Raw genomic sequence first — 6,000 nt, 5'->3', positions numbered from 1 at the left:
CATGATGTGTTTCTTTTATGGCATCTATCAGAGCCGGATTTTGGGTTTTGGGGGGCCCGGAGCAGATATTTTTGGGGGACCTTTTCGCTTAGAACATTTAGAGTTCCGGTTTCTGGTAAACAGCCAATGATGACCGAACACCATTCAATATGGGTATTTCCGAATTCGGTATGATGCAGAGAAGCTAGAAATCGGGTATTTCCAGAATTGAGGTAATGTACTGACAGAGGCCAAAAGGCGGGGATTTTCGCATACCGTTAAAACCAATCATATCAAACGATTTGTCTTTCGAGTTTGATCGCATCCAATATCCGATTTGTTTGGCTCGATCGGACTAAAAACGGGGTGACGCAAAGCGGTCGAAATTTGACCTTGAAAAATTCAAAAAATCACCAAAATCGAGAATTTTTTCTTTAGATACCAGATCTAGACGTTTCATGCATTTGAGAGTCATCTGGGACTAGAAAAATAGTAAGAGGGTGGTATCCAAGACACGACCACAAAGTTGACGTAGGACTACAATAGTTAGATATTTTCTTTTGAGGCTCTATTTGACTTGAACTAGTTTTACTTTTGGCATGTGCCAAAACCGAGTAGTTACGTTTAATCACATTTAATAGTTAGATTTATTTAGTATTTTTCTTCCAGACCTTCCTTTTTCCTTTTTTGGCTAACGGACCGTTCGCCGGTCTAGGGCCGAACGCATTAGAGATGTCCAGCTTCTTCTGTCTTGGGCAGCCGTTCTACAGTCTCCCCGTACACCAGCAGATCGTGCATCTTCTTCCACCGCGTGCGAGGCCTACCACGGAGTCGACGGCCTCTTCCTGGTTCTCTACTGAAGATAGTTTTGGCGGCTCTCACGTCAGGCATCCTGGCTACATGTCCAGCCCACTGAAGCCTGCCCCGCTGTATTACCTTCACTATATCAGCATGTTTGTATACCTGGTACAACTCGTGATTCATGCGGCTGCGCCACACTCCACCTTCCAATTTACCGCCAAGTATCGATCGCAGAACTTTACGCTCAAAAACTCCGAGCACTCGTCGATCAGCTTCCTCCAGCGTCCATGCTTCATGTCCGTAAAGGGCCACCGGGTGTATCAGCGTCCTATACAGCGCTAGTTTTGTGCGAGTTTGCAAACTACGGGACCTTAGCTGGTTACGCAGACTGTTGAAAGCCTTGTTCGCAGCTGCAACTCGTCGTTTCACTTCACGGCTCATATCGTTGTCACATGTCACAAGCGTACCAAGATAAACGAATTCGTCAGCCACTTCAAATCGTTCCCCATCTATCTCCACCTCAGCACCAACACCACGGGGACACTCACGTTCTCTGCCAGCTACCATGTACTTCGTTTTGGCAGAGTTAATGACAAGTCCCAATCTCGCTGCTTCTCTCTTAAAAGGTACGAAGGCCTCCTCCACGGCCTTACGGTTGATACCGATGATATCGATGTCGTCCGCAAAGCCAAGAAGAATGTGAGATTTCGTGATGATCGTACCGTTTCTTTCGACGTTTGCTCTTCGTACTGCACCCTCAAGAGCGATGTTAAACAGTAGGTTGGAGAGCGCATCCCCCTGCTTCAGTCCATCCAACGTTACGAACGCGGCTGATGTCTCGCCAGCTATCCGCACGCACGATTTTGATCCCTCCAGTGTCATACGACTCAGCTTTATTAGTTTCGTAGGGAAACCGTGTTCCAGCATGATCTGCCACAGCTCGTTTCTTTTCACTGAGGCGTTGCCGCCCAGAAGTCCACAAACAGATGGTGAGTCGGTAAGTTGTACTCCCGGAGCTTATCGCTCTTGTCGAAAACCAGCCTGGTATTCGCCAACTAAGGATTCCTTTAACGGTCTCAATCAGAAGAACAGGATACGGGAGAGCACTTTATATGCGGAGTTGAGCAACGTTATCCCTCGATAGTTGCCACAATCCAATCGATGGCCCTTCTTATAGATAGGGCATATGAGGCCTTCCAACCAGTCGTTCGGCATTTGTTCATCCACCCAGATCCTTAGTATTATCTGGTGGATCGCAAAGTACAGCCGCTCGCTTCCCGTTTTTAGAAGTTCGGCCGGGATACCGTCCTTCCCAGCGGCCTTGCCGTTTTTCAGCTCACTAATCGCCTTTTTCACCTCCTGTGTTGGTGGCTCCACAGCTTGTTCGTCACTCATAATCGTCATCCTGTTCCTTCTCTGCTCATCCGGCTCCTCACCGTTCAATAGCGCCTGAAAATGCTCCTTCCACCTGGCTGCAACCGTCGGTTAATCAGTAAGCAGGTTGCCGTCCTTGTCATTACACATGACCGGCACCGGGAAATTCTTGCTTCTGACTCTGTTGACAGTTCTATAGAATCTCCGCACGTCGTTTTGAGCATAGCTGACCTCTGCGCTGGCGAGCACCTGCTCCTCGTACTCGCGCTTCTTCCGACGGTGGGTTCTATTTTCAGCAGCTCTTGCCACCCTGTACCTCTCTCTGTTCTGACGCGTAGCCGCAGTGAGCATGCGGCTCCTGGCACGGTTCTTCTCATCTGTCGCTCTCTGGCACTCGGCATCGAACCAGCCGTTAGGCTGTCTTCCACGCGTCGTACCTACCACCTCTCTCGCAGTCGTTTCGATAGCGCCGTGAATTCTGCTCCACAGCCCATTTATGTCTTCCACTCCTTCCTCCTGCTGTTCTGCGATCCGTTGATCCAGCTCTCTGGCGTATTCTGCTGCCACGCCATCAGCTTTCAACCGCTGAATGTTGAAACGCGTCGTCCTCTCTGTGCGAGATTTCAGCACGTTCGACAACCGTGCGCGGATCTTACAAACGACGAGATAATGATCAGAGTCACTGTTTGGTCCCCGAAAAGACCTAACATCAGTAACATCCGAAAAGTGCCGACCGTCAATCAGTACGTGATCGATCTGGGAGCAGGCTTCTCCATTTGGATGCCTCCAGGTGTGTTTCCGAATATTCAAACGTGGAAAATAGGAGCTACATATGGCCATTCCTCTGGCCGCGGCAAAGTTTATCAGCCTCAGGCCGTTTTCATTGGTTGACGAGTGGAGGCTATGTCTTCCAATGACCGGACGGAAGAATTCCTCCCTCCTAACCTGTGCGTTTGCGTCTCCGATGACGACTTTTACGTCGTGTTTTGGGCACTCGTCATAGATTCGCTCAAGCTTGTCATAGAACTCATCTTTGATTTCATCGGATTTGTCGTTTGTCGGTGCGTAGGTGTTGATTAAACTGTAGTTGAAGAATTTGCCCTTAATCCTCAACACGCATATACGGTCTTTTACGGACCTCCACCGGATGACTCTTGTTTTCTGATTTCACAGCACTACGAAACCGACGCCCCATTCCGCTGCTTTGCCGCCACTGTAGTAGATGTGGTACTTGAAAGAAGTGTGTGCAACAGGGTCTACTGCACGGAATTCCCTTTCTCCGGAATTTGGCCACCGAACCTCCTGAATCGCTGCGATTTCGACTCCCTGTCGCTGTAGTTCTCGAGCAAGCAAACCAGCCCGCGCCGGTTCCGTATTTCTAAATTCGTTGTTCGTGGTTGATGAAAGGTTTCGGTATGCTACCTTACCAGGGTCGCGATACCTACATCCTGCTGATGGGGCTGCCATCTTAGGTGTAGCTGGCGGGATACAGCATTCCATAATTCAGCCGCCCACTCCGGGTCAGACGCTGTTGTACGCTGCCCCTATGGGGATACAGCCGCGTACGACCCCCTTCCCAGTGAGCATACGACCATAGTTTCCACCGGGGTTGGTTACCCGATCTCCGCTAAGGTTACTCGTATTCCGGTCGGCACCACGTGGAGGTTGGGATAGGAGTTGCTGGACAGAGGTGAATGGCCACATTAGGGTCTCAAGTTACACCTGTCCAGCCATTTGCCAACCTTTTCTTCCAGACATTAGTTTTAATTACCTTCCAATAGCAGATCGTTAAACTGTCTGATAGAGGAGGTTGTCATGAACTTTCCGTAAAAGCTTCACCTTCAAGACATCAAAATAGTCTAGGCTCATGGAAGCAAACATTATTCAACCTGTTGGGACGGGGAGATTCTGTCAATTTTTTTTGCCTCTGCTATACAGGATATCACAGCAGGCAGTTGGTGTCTACTCATGAAGTCTGTGCCAGGCGTGTTCGCATGTGATAGGTACATTGTTTGTGAAAATTCGACCTTGAAACTTTAATGAAATTTTCACTGTTTAACAATGAAGTTATAATGATGACTAAAGAATCACAAAATCATTTTTTCAATCCAACGACATATTGTTTATTGTGATCCATCATGTGGTTATATCAGTATTAACGACGTTACACCTTGGGTTTTATTTTTCGCAGAATGTATCTCGATATAGTGCGGTTAGACGTAGTCCTACGTCAAAAAATCTCGAAAACCAAATTTCATGCACCCCACTCCGTTGAGTAAATTTTCGGATTTTTAAAGGCCAAAATTCAATCGCTTTGCGCCACCCCATTTTAAGTCCGATTGAGCTGAAATTTTGCACAGGGTGTTTTTTGGATAGATGAACATTTTGTATAGTGTTTCTCAAAATGACCATTGCGCGGATCTTACAAACGACGAGATAATGATCAGAGTCACTGTTTGGTCCCCGAAAAGACCTAACATCAGTAACATCCGAAAAGTGCCGACCGTCAATCAGTACGTGATCGATCTGGGAGCAGGCTTCTCCATTTGGATGCCTCCAGGTGTGTTTCCGAATATTCAAACGTGGAAAATAGGAGCTACATATGGCCATTCCTCTGGCCGCGGCAAAGTTTATCAGCCTCAGGCCGTTTTCATTGGTTGACGAGTGGAGGCTATGTCTTCCAATGACCGGACGGAAGAATTCCTCCCTCCTAACCTGTGCGTTTGCGTCTCCGATGACGACTTTTACGTCGTGTTTTGGGCACTCGTCATAGATTCGCTCAAGCTTGTCATAGAACTCATCTTTGATTTCATCGGATTTGTCGTTTGTCGGTGCGTAGGTGTTGATTAAACTGTAGTTGAAGAATTTGCCCTTAATCCTCAACACGCATATACGGTCTTTTACGGACCTCCACCGGATGACTCTTGTTTTCTGATTTCACAGCACTACGAAACCGACGCCCCATTCCGCTGCTTTGCCGCCACTGTAGTAGATGTGGTACTTGAAAGAAGTGTGTGCAACAGGGTCTACTGCACGGAATTCCCTTTCTCCGGAATTTGGCCACCGAACCTCCTGAATCGCTGCGATTTCGACTCCCTGTCGCTGTAGTTCTCGAGCAAGCAAACCAGCCCGCGCCGGTTCCGTATTTCTAAATTCGTTGTTCGTGGTTGATGAAAGGTTTCGGTATGCTACCTTACCAGGGTCGCGATACCTACATCCTGCTGATGGGGCTGCCATCTTAGGTGTAGCTGGCGGGATACAGCATTCCATAATTCAGCCGCCCACTCCGGGTCAGACGCTGTTGTACGCTGCCCCTATGGGGATACAGCCGCGTACGACCCCCTTCCCAGTGAGCATACGACCATAGTTTCCACCGGGGTTGGTTACCCGATCTCCGCTAAGGTTACTCGTATTCCGGTCGGCACCACGTGGAGGTTGGGATAGGAGTTGCTGGACAGAGGTGAATGGCCACATTAGGGTCTCAAGTTACACCTGTCCAGCCATTTGCCAACCTTTTCTTCCAGACATTAGTTTTAATTACCTTCCAATAGCAGATCGTTAAACTGTCTGATAGAGGAGGTTGTCATGAACTTTCCGTAAAAGCTTCACCTTCAAGACATCAAAATAGTCTAGGCTCATGGAAGCAAACATTATTCAACCTGTTGGGACGGGGAGATTCTGTCAATTTTTTTTGCCTCTGCTATACAGGATATCACAGCAGGCAGTTGGTGTCTACTCATGAAGTCTGTGCCAGGCGTGTTCGCATGTGATAGGTACATTGTTTGTGAAAATTCGACCTTGAAACTTTAATGAAATTTTCACTGTTTAACAATGAAGTTATAATGA

The sequence above is a fragment of the Wyeomyia smithii genome, chromosome 2 (assembly GCF_029784165.1).
Source record: "Wyeomyia smithii strain HCP4-BCI-WySm-NY-G18 chromosome 2, ASM2978416v1, whole genome shotgun sequence".
Taxonomy (NCBI): domain Eukaryota; kingdom Metazoa; phylum Arthropoda; class Insecta; order Diptera; family Culicidae; genus Wyeomyia; species Wyeomyia smithii.
Note: the sequence above shows the minus strand (reverse complement) of the source record.